This window comes from Tasmannia lanceolata, unplaced genomic scaffold (genome assembly GCF_043159265.1).
Source record: "Tasmannia lanceolata isolate RefF3 unplaced genomic scaffold, GAP_Taslan_0.1 ptg000044l, whole genome shotgun sequence".
Classification (NCBI taxonomy): Eukaryota; Viridiplantae; Streptophyta; class Magnoliopsida; order Canellales; family Winteraceae; genus Tasmannia; species Tasmannia lanceolata.
Window position 1 is genome coordinate 814120 of NW_027518721.1, and position 13382 is coordinate 827501.

A 13382-nucleotide genomic window follows, 5' to 3' on the forward strand; every position below is an offset into this window, starting at 1 on the left:
TCCAAATTTTTTTAGCAGTTCTTTTGTATATTTTCTTGGTTTATAAAGATTCCATTTGCCAATTGATGAATTTGTAGACCAAGAAAATATTTAAGTCCTCCCATCATGGTCATTTCAAACTCATTTTGCATGTATTTAGAGAATTCTCACATACTCACATTAGTTGACCCAAAGATGATGTCATCTACATAGATTTAGACTATGAGTATATCTTCACCATTTCTTTTGATAAATAAAGTCTTATTGACTCTTCCCATCTCAAATCCTTTGTCTAATAAAAATAAACTAAGCCTTTCATACCAAACTCTAGGAGCTTGGTTTTGTCCAATCTAAAGACATGATCCGGGCACTTGAAGTCTTCAAATCTAGGAGGTTGCTCAACATACACCTCCTCCAAAATATATCCATTTGGAAATGCACTCTTAACATCCATTTGATATAACTTGAAACCTCTATAACATGCATATGCAAGAAGCATTCTAATGGATTCCAACTGGGCTACTGGGGCAAAAGTCTCATCATAATCAATCCCTTCTTCCTGGTTGTAACCTTAGGCGACTAAACAGGCTTTTTTTCTTTGGATATCACAATTTTCATCCAACTTATTTCTATAAACCCATCTAGTTCCAATCACAGGATGATCCTTTGGCCTAGGAACCAATTGCCATACTTTGTTTATTTCAAATTGATTTAACTCTTCTTGCATGACAATTATCCAAGACTCATCATTTTCTGCTTCTAAAATAGACTTAGGTTCAATTTGTGAGATAAATGCTAGGTGACCACAAACAATTCTAAAATGAGACATAGTCTTAACTCCTTGTGATGCTTCACCAATAATTTGAGTAGAGGGGTGGCTTGCAATGATTCTTTTGCCTTTTGGATCTTCTTCTTCATTCCCTCTCTCTTCAATTGTCTCACCTTCAATACTAAGATTTTCTAAAGGGTTAATCAAGATGAAGGTGTTCTTTTCACAAGTTACAGGGTGAACTTCATCTTCATCATCTATGTTGTTTGTCACCCTCTTGTCCTCATTTTGTTCATCAAATTTGACATTCATAGCTTCTTCTACAGTCAAGGTTCTTTGATTGAACACTCTATAAGACTTACTTCTAGTTGAATACCCTATTCCTTCATCTTCTTTAGGATTAAATTTACGAAGATTATCCTTAATGTTCAGGATATAACACTTCATCCAAAAATCCTAAAGTAGCTAATATTGGGCTTTCTTCCCTTCCAAAGCTCATATGGTGTTTTGCTAGTGTGGGGTCTTATCAATACTCTATTTATCACATGGCAAGTTGTATTCACAACTTCTACCCAAAAATGTCAAGATATGTTGTTATCATGAAGAGTGTTCTAGCCATTTCTTGCAAGACCCTATCCTTTCTTTCTACCACACCATTTTGTTGAGGGGTTCTAGGGGTTGAAAAGTTCTGATCTATGCTTAATTCTACACAATAATCTTCAAATTGATGATTTTCAAATTTTGTTCTATCATTACTTCTAGTTTGTTTGATATGACACCCTCTATCTCTTTGTAGCTTGTTACACAATTTGTAAAATGCTCTAAATGTTTCATCCTTGGAAGCAAGAAATAGAACCCAAGTGAACCTAGAGTAATCATCTACTACAACAAAAACATATCTTTTTCCACCAAAGCTACATGTCTTCACAGGGTCGAATAGGTCCATGTGAGGTATTTGCAATGGTCTAGATGTAGAGATGATGTTCTTAGGTTGAAATGAGTCTTTTACTTGTTTACCAAGTTGACATGCTCTACACATATGATTTTTAAGATAATTGAGTTTAAGTAGACCATCCACAATATTCTTCCTAGAGATTCTAGCAATGATTTCCTTATTAGAATGTCCTAGTCTTCTATGACATGTCCATGTATTATTTTCAAATGATGCAAGACAAGTAACATTTTGACATGTGAGTTCTTCAAGCATAAAAGTGTAGACATTTCCATCTCTAGTAGTTACAAATTTAGTTTTGTTATCGCATGAAGTTCTAACAATGCATTTATCATTCTTGAAAATTAATTCATTACCATTGTCACATAGTTGACTTATAGTAAGTAAATTATGTCTAAGTCCATCAACAAGCAAACATTTCTAATTGTAATAACTTTAAATTTAATCAATCATTCACCGATTATTTTACCTTTGGCATTGTCTCCAAATGTCACCGTTCCTTGATTTTCCATGTTGAGAGTAGAGAATTTGGAGGGATAAAACGCCATGTGCCTTGAGCATCCACTGTCGAGGTACCATTTGTCTAATGTAGAGTTGCTACTCAAGCATACCTACAAAATAGAGAATCAAGTCTCGGGCTTAGGTACCCAAATTTCTTTGGGTGGGTCCTTTTGGATTAGTTCCATAAGAGTTGCCTTTTGTATTGAAATCCGATGAGTGACTCGGTTTGGCAACATAGAGGAGGGGTGAATAAGATGTTTATAAAACCTTTGCCTTTTAAAAAACTTTTCCTAAAATTTCACCCAAGTCTTATCCCTTGTTTAATTAAGTTTGAAATAGATGAACTTAAAAATAATATTACAATTTAATATAAGTTCAAAACTCTTGTTGATTAGCAAACTTAATTAGAAGATTAATAGCGTAGTTAGCAAGGTACAAATATTGAATCAAAACCAAAGTGCTAACTACTCACTCAATTCTAACTATGTAAAAATGCAAGCAAAAATAATAGAGTGAGAGGGTGAGAGAGATAGAGAAATACTAACACAAGTGACACAAGGATTTATAATGGTTCGGCCAACGGCCTACTCCACTCTACTCAAGGTCGCACTTGAGGATTTCCACTATTGAGACCTCCATTACGCCCGGCTCCAAGGCTTTTACAACCCAAGGGAATTAAAGGAGGATGCCCTTGCCACCTTTACAATGTCTCTCCTACACGGCCAAGAACTAAGCTCTTCACCCAAGGGAATTAACACGGGATGCCCTTCCCCTTTCTTGTCTCTCCTACACCGCCATCTGTAAGCGCTTTCCGAAGAAGAAGATAGCTTTGCCTCTAAGTAGGCTACAATGCACAATGAAGCTCTTACAATGTACTCTAAAAAATAAATAAGTTTAAGCCTAAACCAATCTCAAATGATTTTCACAAATCAAGGCACAATGAGTTTGGTTGGTGAGAGAAATTAACCCAAAAATAGTTGCAAGTTTGTTTCTAGGGTTTAATTAGAGTTGAAAATGTTCTCCCTTAATGTTTTGAAACCATACAACATATATAGGTTCCCAACTCAATAATACCGTTTCAAAGGCAAACTAGTAATTTTCAGGTCAAAAAGTCCACTACCCGTTGTAGCCGCAACGGCTTACTTTTTGAGTTCATAGTGTTCTCGGAGTTCTGAGAACAATTCTCGGAGTTCTGAGAAAAGATCTCGGAGTTCCAAGAAAATTGCCAGAGTACAAAATTTTACTGCCTGGACCATTTTTCGGAGTTCTGAGAAAATTTCTCGGAGTTCTGAGCTCGGAGTTCTAAGAATCCTATGAACAGCAGGTTATTCCTATTTTTAGTGCTGTTTTATTTTGGACTTTTGGAATTCAATTTTATCATGTTAAATGGAATGTCATGAGCATTCCATAATGATGGAACACCACATAGTCATTCACTAATCCAATTAGGCTCTAAGGGTGTGTTGTTGTCTCTTTGGAAAATATTATTTTTCACTAGTTTTAGGGGTTTAAACAATGTGCCTTGACAAGAGAAAATGCAAGAGAGATAGGAATACATTCTACCCTTTCTATCACTCTCTTAACTTCTTCTCTTGAGCTGGGATCTTCTATGGTTGAGCTTTCATGCTTGACATCTTCAAGTTGTGGTTCAAGCTCTTTGGTCTTTTGCATTGGTTCTTGATCCTCCAGCTTTGGCCTTCATGATCTTCTCTGTATGTACAATGCTTTGAGATGATTGTTGAGCTTCTCCTTGGTAGATCCTCCAAGGTGTGGTTTTTCCAAGTATGCTCTACCTCCTTTGTCCATTGGTTGGTACATCTTCAAGCATAGGCCAACAAGGTTTGTGCTAGTATGATTTGACTTGTGTAGGACCTGTCTAAAGCACAACACTCAAGGCAAATGATTAGTCCATAAACGACTAATCAATTTGCGTTTGTTAATCATCAAAACAAGGTGATTGAATGAACCCATGGGGAACCCTTGGGCTTACAATCTCCCCCTTTTTAATGATGACAAATCAAATTGATTAGATAGTTGGGAGGAACCTCTTATGAGGATTAGATAGACAAGTTAATCATTACTACTCCCTCTCAACATATGTATGAGTTATATTTAACAAGTTATAATACAAGAATGCATATGATAATGGATCTAATCAATTATACAAATTCTTCCCCTTTTGGCATAAGCAAAAAGGAAGGATTAAGCATTTAAGCAAAATTACTTAAAGCATCAAGGATATTCAATGTGAATATGATGCTCTCCCTAGCTTCTTATCAAGATTAACCAATGAATTCAATTATATATGGCATGATGAGAGATAATCAACATAGGAAAGGAATAAACTAATACAAATCAAGCCTATGTTGAAAAAACAAAGAGACATTCTAATTTTAGAACAAATTTTTAGGGTATATCATAGTATATGAATAAAACTAATATTAAACTACCCTATGACCCGTAATGCAATAATAGATTAGCAAGTTAAAGCTTATATTTTACTTATCATGAAAATAACAACAAGCAAGTTTAAAGTTTAGCATGATAAGCCCCATTTTTTTGAAATTCCTATTAGAATCTTATCATGAGGTGTTGTATAGTTATAGAATCATCATGATAAGCAAGAATATTTATTTTTCAAGTTAAAAATATTCTCAAATTGTTATGCATAGAAATAAACTATTAGGATACATGGCATGACAGTAAGCTCTATCATGGATATATGGATATCCAAGTGGAAATACACATGATAAGCACTTAAATTCATAGAGATTAAGATTAGCAAGTATATATTTCTCCTTTGAATGTAGATCTAGAAATATATGCAAGTTTTAGCTTTTGTTTATAAAGGTAGATCATTTAAGCTCTCATTTTTTTAGATATCCAAATTTTTGCACACTTAATGGGGAAATATTTGAATGTATAGTGTAAGCATCTTACAATAATCCATATAAACATAGAAATAGAAAGAATTAGCTCTCGCCCTTTGTATTTGTCATTGGCCTTAGATGAACCTATGAATCAAGGCATGACATTTATACAATAGGCTAAAGATATGACAATTTGAATACTTGACCACTACCACTTATTCTTAGAGAAATGATAATATATTTGATCATCCAAGATAAGTCACAAGCCTAAAAGGATATGTCACTAAGACCAAGGCTATGGGCTTCTTGTCTTAAACTATAAAACACACATAAAAGCACAAGACAAGCCCGAACAACCTATACGGAGCAATCATGCTCCAAATGAGTGTACTTATCATATGAGGAATGATATACACATTTAGAATCATATGATAAGACATAAAAGACAAGAATAACTTTCAAGCTCCCCCTTTGAAAAAGGATCATACAATGCATGAATTCAATGGGTTGTCCTCACATAGACTCAAAGGGATTTTTAAATGAACAATTTTATATCAACCCTTGGGCTACAATGACATTCTACTCTCTATGTGTCGGTTTATCATGAATAAAATTATAGCCATAATCTAGCTCTACATGATAAACAAGCATAGCAAAAAAGATTTTCAATCTTTGGCTCATGCTCTCCCTAAATGTATATCATATTTTTCAAATTCAAGCTTTACTTCCCTTAGTATGTAACATACATAACTAGCTAGGGAGATCACATATAAATGTATACCGATTCATGTTTGAGATGTTGGCGCAAGGCCAAATTATTATGTATAGGTGAATGTACCGTCCCCTCTTAGAACTAAGAAGGCTAAGAGTACCAATTGAGTGACTTTTAAGATAAATGTTTTAACATCTCATACGTGTAGGTATTACCAAACAAGGGGTGATAACTATAGAGTATATATAAACCAATTTGAGTTTAATTCTATAGGACTAAGATATAGTAAGAATGATCAATAAAATATCATGTCTTAGAGAGACATCCATGATTCATGAAGGTGAGAGTATACCTCATGAGAAAGATATGATCCATATCAAAGCCTTCATGGATAGTCAATCATGTTTGGACAAGGTGAACATGACAAATGAAGTACAAAGTCCAAACATCTACTTCCTACATCCATATACCACATATGTAAAGATAAGGCATTAAGCACATAGTGAATAGCCCATTGAAAACCAAAATGTATGAGACATGTGTTCCCATCACAATGTATTGTGTGCAACCACTATATGAGTTTTAATTTTACTCAAGCGAGTAAATGCCCAAATATGATACTAGATTCCAATGAAATTTTGAATTTAACTCAAATGAGTGTCATACATTGAATCTAGATTCATTATTTAACTTCCCTATATAATATATATCATTTTATGAATTCAGGGAAGGATCCAAGGATTTTAGGATATATATGTGTGTGTGTGTATATATATATATATATATATATATATATATATATATATATATATATATCAAATGATGCAAAGCACCTTGGAGGCATGTATTCCAATATGAACTTTCATGATTATTTGAATAGAATACATATAAAATACCTATATATATTAAGGTTCATCTTAGTCATGAGATTATCCAATTAAAGCTCTTTGGAAATACACTAACTTTTAACCCATCTATGATTCTTATTATATTTGATAAAAATCATTAAGTATGTGATAGAATGGGTTTGATAAGCCAACTTGGTGCAAAGTAATACACATGTTTATTCACCTAGGGCACAAACTGATGTCTAAGAAGGAATTTGAAGTGATTTCTTAGACATAGCATCTAATATCTTAGTTTTGCTAGAAATGATATTTTAAAATATTTTAAGTACATAATTATGTACCAAGTGCCATGTTTATCGAAAAATAGAGGCTAAAGAATGATACTTTGGCATTTTCTCAATTTTTTTGCTCAAGTATTATTTGATTGTAAAAAATTTCCATTTAAGTTCAAGTCTTTAAACCTATGAGTTTCTTTTCTTTTGGTTTCGCTAGAATGATGTGATCATTTAACCTAACTCCTAGCAACTACCAAAATGGGTTCAAATTTTAAGGATGTTCTTGAAGATTCAATTTGAACACATGGGCAAGAGGTGTGGTTGAATATCCTGTAAGCACAATTTATGCTTTCACATTAAGTTCTCTATTGTGGTTTTACATGTGGATGAGTACTAAGTTCACAATTGATTTGAAGTGATTGTAAATGTGGGCACTTAGACTAGTACATATAGATACATAAGAATCAAATAATACAAGCCTATTGTATCTATAAATTACTTCTTTAAAAAGATGAGATCATTAAGCACAAGCATAAGCTAGATATCAACATGAGATATCTAGGGAACCTTTTCCAATAGATATTACAATATAACATGTCAAAGTCTTATTGCAAATAAGTTTAAGCACATAGACTTTGAATTCTAAAAAGAGATTTATCATTTAAGCACAAGCATACATAGATACATGGAATCAAAACAAAAATAAGCACATGGTATCTATACAATCAAATTTATCAAATGATATTCAAATTAAACTTCATACCCCTAAATCTACTAAGCATATAAAATGCCTCAAGTAGGGGGTTTTGGAACCCAAATCATCTTGGGCCCAACTAGGTTTGTGTGATATAATGAGTCATTTCTAATCCACACAAACTTAGAACTATTTACAAATCTAAATTTGCATTTAGATTTGTAATGTCCAATCTTACCACAATAATTACAAAAAGCATAAGAGTATGTAAATGGACGGGATGAACAAGATGATTTACAAGAGGAGTTATGATGACAAACATTAGCATTCTCTTGTAAATTATGATTTTCCAACATAATCTTTTCATTCTTCATTCTCATCTCTTCAACTTTCATTTTCAAATAATCTATGTTATGAGATGAAGGTGTTCTTATCTTTTCTTCTTCTTTAAGGAGTTGGTTCATATGTTCTAGATTATCAATTTTTTTACTTTGATGTGCATGATCTATTTCTAATAACCAAGCTCCTTGTTAATATTAGCAATATTATTTTTCAAGTTTGAATTCTTGGCTAGTTGATCCTCAAGTTTCTTATGTAATTCTTGGACATTTTCAAATAGTTCTTGAAATGTGAATTCGGCACTATCCAAGGTGTTTTCATTAGATAATCTCATTAAGCATATGTTTTGATTTTGAAGATTTTCAATAGAGTCTAAAATATTTTTAGCATTTTTGCACGAGGATACTTTTTCATAAATGTTAGGTGGTAATGCACAACATATTGCAATTAGGACTTTTGTATTTAGCAAAGATAATTTTGTATTATATTCATTTAATCATTTAGATTTAGCATTTAAAACAAATTTGTTTTCAATTATCTTTACCACATCTTTATCTAGACCTTTTAAGTATGTCTGCATATGGATCAACCATGATCCATACTCCGAACAATCCAAAATAGGTAGTTTAGATCCCATCTTTTAAAGTTGTCAAAAAATTAGATCGTTTAACTCTTAACCGATTAGGATCTTAATCAAGAGCCCTAGCTCTGATACCAATTGAAATCCGAGGAGTAACTCAGTTTGGCAACCTAGAGGAGGGGGGTGAATAGGATGTTTATAAAACCTTTGCCTTTTAAAAAAAATTTCCTAAAATTTCACCTAAGTCTTATCCCTTGTTTAATTAAGTTTGAAATAGATAAACTTAAAAATAATATTACAAATTAATATAAGTTCAAAACTGTTGTTGATTAGCAAACTTAATTAGGTGATTAATAGCCTAATTAGCAAGGTACAAATATTGAATCAAAACCAAAGTGCTAACTACTCACTCAATTCTAACTATGTAAAAATGCAAGCACAAATAATAGAGTGAGAGAGTGAGATAGATAGAGAAATACCAACACAAGTGACACAAGGATTTATAGTGGTTCGGCCAATGGCCTACTCCACTCTACTCAAGCCCGCACTTGAGGATTTCCACTATTGAGATCTCCACGACGCCCGGCTTTGAGGCTTTTACAACCCAAGGGAATTAAACGAGGATGCCCTTGCCACCTTTACAATGTCTCTCCTACACGGCAGAGAACTAAGCTCTTCACCCAAGGGAATTAACACGGGATGCCCTTCCACCTTTCTTGTCTCTCCTACACCACCGAGATCTAAGCGCTTTCTGAAGAAGAATATAGCTTTGCCTCTAAGTAGGTTACAATGCACAATGAAGCTTCCACAATGTTCTCTAAAAAAATAAACAAGTTTAAGCCTAAACCAATCTCAAATGATTTTCACAAATCAAGGCACAATGAGTTTGGTTGGTGAGAGAAATTAACCCAAAAATAATTGCAAGTGTGTTTCTAGGTTTAATTAGAGTTAGAAATGTTCTCCCTTAATGTTTTGAAACCATACAACATATATATAGGTTCCCAACTCAATATTACCGTTTCAGGGGCAAACTGGTAATTTTCGGGTCAAAAAGTCCACTAACCATTGTAGCCGCAACGGCTAAATTTTTTGAGTTCATAGTGTTCTCGGAACTCCGAGAACAATTATCGGATTTCAGAGAAAAGATCTCGGAGTTCCGAGAAAACGGCCAAAGTAAAAATTTTACTACCTGGACCATTTCTCGGAGTTCTGAGAAAATCTCTCTGAGTTCCGAGAAGATGTCCAGAGTATAGATTATACTCCCTGGAACATTTCTCGAAGTTCCGAGGGAACTCTCAGAGTTCCGAGAAGCCTATGAACAGCAGGTTATTCCTGTTTTTAGTGTTGTTTTGTTTTGGGCTTTTGGAACTCAATTTTATCATGTTAAATGGAATTCGTGAGGGTTCCACAATTATGGAACACAACATGGTCATTCACTAATCCAATTAGGCTCTGAGGGTGTGTTGTAGTCTCTTTGGAAAATATTATTTTTCACTAGTTTTAGGGGTTTAAACAATGTGCCTTTGCAAGAGAAAATGCAAGAGAGATAGGAATATATTCTACCATTTCTATCACTCTCATGAACTCTTCTCTTGAGCTGGGATCTTCTATGGTTTAGCTTCCATGCTTGACATCTTCAAGTTGTTTACAAGCTCCTTGGTCCTTTGCATTGGTTCTTGATCCTCCAGCTTTGGCCTTCATGATCTTCTCTGTATGTTCAATGCTTTGAGATGATTGTTGAGCTTCTCCTTGGTAGATCCTCCAAGGTGTGGTTTTTCCAAGTATGCTATAGCTCCTTTGTCCATTGGTTGGTTCATCTTCAAGCATAGGCCAACAAGGTGTGTGCTAGTATGATTTGACTTGTGTAGGACCTGTCTAAAGCACAACACTCTAGGCAAATGATCAGTTCATAAACGACTAATCGATTTGCGTTTGTTAATCATCAAAACAAGATGATTGAATGAACCCATGGGGAACCCTTGGGCTTACAGTTAACCATATATATCTACTTGATTATCTAACTTTGCAATTGCATTTTATATGTCCAAGTTTACCGCATTAGTAGCAAGTAAGGGTGACTTTAGACCTAACATGATAACTTGCTTTTGAATGTGTCGTGCTAGCTTTTATGAATGAAATGTATGATTTGTGGGTATCTTTCTTATATGAAAATTTCTTTTGATGAGGTTGGTACCCAAGACCATACTTATCATAAGAGATTTTCATATCAAGTATCTCATCTAGTTTTGTCTTCCCACAATTAAACTTTAAAGAGAGTTTTTCATTTTCTCCTTTCGATTCTTTATTTTCCAAGTATAGTCTTTCAATGTTTAAGTAGATTTCTTGATTTTCTTTTAGAAAGTCTTGGTTCAAAACTTCAAGATTTTTGACTTTATCTAAGAGGACTTTGTTTTCATTTACTAAACAAGTGAGAGCATTGCATTCTTTCTTAGATTTTTCAAGTTCAAGATTTAACTTTTCTATTTCCTTCATAAGTTTGATGTTTTTGAATATTCAAGAATGTGTGCTTCTTGAAATTTCTCACAAGCATCATATAGATCATCATAAGTAAAGGAAATATTTTCATCTTTGTCATTATTTACAACATTAAGAGGAGAAAGAGAACTTACCTCCTTAGGTGAATTGTCCTCTTGAATTCCCATGAGATATATGTGGGAGACTTCTTCATCGCTTTCTTCACTTCCGGACGAGCAACTAAGCCCGTCATATGTTGCACCCCATCTTCATAATAAAAAGTATAACTGTCCATGTTAACAGTAATCTCATCATCAAATTCATCCTGACTGTTATACCCATCATCAATGTCCATCAGGGAAACAACTTGGACATTCTCCTTTTGTTCCATGCGAAGTTGCTGAACTATGCTGTCCTCTTTATCAATGACCGCTTTTTCATGAGTAGTATCCACCTCTAGCTCATTTATCTCACTCCCAACATCATCGAGTTCAATGCCTTCATCACCCGGTTCCAAAACAATGACTTCTTCGGCCTCCTCTTGGCTTTCAATTTGTGAATGACTGTTATGCTCATTTTCCTCTTCATTTTCATCACAAATCTCTTTAATATCTTGCTTATGTATTAGCTCATGGCGGCCTTGGATGTAATGATCATTTATATAGCAAGTGGAAGGTGCAAAAATCAAAGAAGAGTAAGAAAGTACCCTAGATGACAGTGGTTGAGATGTAGGTGGAGGTGAAAGACTAGCAACTCTCGGCCTTGATTTCAACATATAGTGATATCCATAAGGAAGAAATTGTCGTGCCACCTCTTTTTTCAATTCTTCCCAAGTCCGAATTGGAAGTTCATCTAATTCCCGTCGCCGGTAATTCAATGATCGCCACCAAGTCTTGACTCGGTCTCTAAATCTTGCCACAACCTTAGGCACTTGATCCTTAGGAGGTACTCTCTTGGAATCAAACTCTTCCTCCACTTCATGAACCCACTCTACTATTTCCACGGCCTCCATTCCCCAATAAAGCTCAGGGATCTCCATCCATCTATCGCCATACACGCCCAAAGAGAAACTAGGGGCTGCTTGATAGAAAGAGTCATGCTCACATTCATCCTCCATATACCTATCCCACTCCCCTTCTTGAAAAGCATGCTTACTTATGGGAAGGGACTTGTGGTGCAATGATTGTCGCCTAAAACCTTGTATTTCAGTACTTAGTCTCTTCTCCCCCTCCAAAAGTTGTGAAATGAGCTGATTGTAGTATGATATATTTGCAGCCATTTTATTTTCTTTATACTGCGTAGAAGTGTGAGTGATAAAGTCGCTTTAAGTTCTAACAAGTACTGGGCAAACAACAGTAATATCAGCTGGTTTCAACATTGAATTGAATTGGCCTTGGATGATTTCAGTTGGAGTTCAGAGTTCTATTTGGGTACAATTTCAGAGCAGCACTGGTTCGGCTTCCAATAGCTTTTCATTTATTCAAGTGCAGCTGCTCAAGTCGTGCAATGATCTAGTACCTTTGAAACAAATCATCAAACAGCATGTAGGCCTTAGCAATTGCTTTCAACAACACAAGTATTTGTGTGCATGTGAAAGAGCATACTCCTACTCCATCCTAACCGTGTGCACAGCATGATTGGTTGTTTTAAACCTGAAGCATGATTTTTTTATTTTTTTATTCTTTTGTTCAATCAATGGCTCTGAGTTTCAATCCTAGGCTCAAAATGAACGAAAATAGAATCTTTTGAGCAGGAACTATTCTCGTGAAACTAGGAAGAAGATGTTCTCAATTGAAGAACGATCTGGATCTCGTGAGGCTTCAATTGCTCAGATTAACAAAACTTAAGATGATGAGATTACTTATCTGCAACAGATCTTGAAAAATTCCTCAACTTTTCCACCAAGAACAGAGTAATATGACCGATCTACACACTTTCTTTGATTTTACCAGATGTTCTCCACAAATTGCATCAGATCTCTGCAAATTTATTCCAAGATCGGCTGAAATTGAGAAATTTCGGCGATTTGAGCTCTGATACCATTTGATGTAGGTGGCCGCGAAGCGCCTTCATCGATCTTTGGGAAAGGATCGGATCTTCAAAGGAAAGTGTCGATTATTGCAAAGGGATGCAAGAAATCTAAAATCAGGGATAAATCTTGCATGAAACAAGATATAAAGTGAAGAAAAAGAAGAAAAGATTAGAAAAAACCTAATCTTGTTTCCAATTTCACAAGAAAGAAAACAAAGATAGATGAGAAGAGAGAACTCTCCCAAACCTCTCCAAAAAAAAAAAGAATCTCTACTCAATTTCAAACTCAACAACCACTTACAAATGAGAGGGAATGGCTATTTATAGCCAATTACAAAGTAAAATGACCCTAATGCC